Raw genomic sequence first — 1216 nt, 5'->3', positions numbered from 1 at the left:
ATTATGAAGTGATTGATTATCTTATTTGGCCATATTTTCTTAAAATGATGACAATACCCTAGAAATTCTACCACTTGATATACGTGACCACACTCTTATACACGTATAGGAATAGAATAAAAGAAAGAAGAAAACAAAAGAAGAAGAAATAAGAGAAAAGAAACAAAGTTATATATAAGAAAAGTGAAAAGAGAAAATAAAATAAATACTATAATTTATATAAGAACTTACCTCCCCGATAACTACGCCAAAAACTTGACACGACTAAAAGATGTAGTAGTAGTAGTAGTAGTAGTAGTAGTAGTAGTAGTAGTAGTAGTAGTAGTAGTAGTAGTAGTAGTAGTAGTAGTAGTAGTAGTAGTAGTAGTAGTAGTACTAATAATAATAATAATAATAATAATAATAATAATAATAATAAAGAAAGAGAAGAAGAAGAAGATGATGATGATGAGAACTTAGAGATGAAATATTAATGTAAGGATTAAGCAATAATAATAACAAATGTCAAGGTTAGAGGTTCCACTAATGGTATATCAAACAAGTATAGTATAAACTCTTATTATTGAATTGGAAACCACACACAAAGGAGGTTCTAATCAGATTATATATTGTTAACATGATTACATTAGTCATCTTATTCAATTAATGCTAATACTTGTAAATCTCGTCAAGCATTCATGATTATAACTTATGTTAACAACAAATCAAGTTCCTTTCATAGCTCAGGTGTCGGTTATACCATACATTATGGGCTATGAAAGTGCCAAGCATTTGTTGTACCAAGTGTTATACAACATAAATCAAGATTAATCATTTAACAAGCAAGGTATTAAAGAGTGAACAAGATAACAAATACAAAACGTGTTAGTATCAAACATTAAAGTCCATATTAAGTCTACATTATACTTATTCTTACACCATTAGTGTAACCTTTTCACATTGACATAATAAACTTAGCTAAACATAATGAAAGAAAGAAAAATAAATAAACAAAATAAGAACATAAACAAGATAAAAGTTAACTAAGTAAAGAAAAGGAAATGAAAGGCATAAACTTGATATTAATGAAAGCAAAGCATAAGCAATATGACATGAAAAAAAGATTAATGTCTTCTCCCAAGTACAGGAGTGTCGAAGTAATAAATAACCCGACAAGATCAGAGTTGAACCACAAAAAGGTTAATTGTATAAATTACAGATAACAATAATACAACAA

Source organism: Populus euphratica, unplaced genomic scaffold (assembly GCF_000495115.2).
Source record: "Populus euphratica unplaced genomic scaffold, PopEup_1.0 scaffold346.1, whole genome shotgun sequence".
In the NCBI taxonomy this organism is placed as follows: domain Eukaryota; kingdom Viridiplantae; phylum Streptophyta; class Magnoliopsida; order Malpighiales; family Salicaceae; genus Populus; species Populus euphratica.
Note: the sequence above shows the minus strand (reverse complement) of the source record.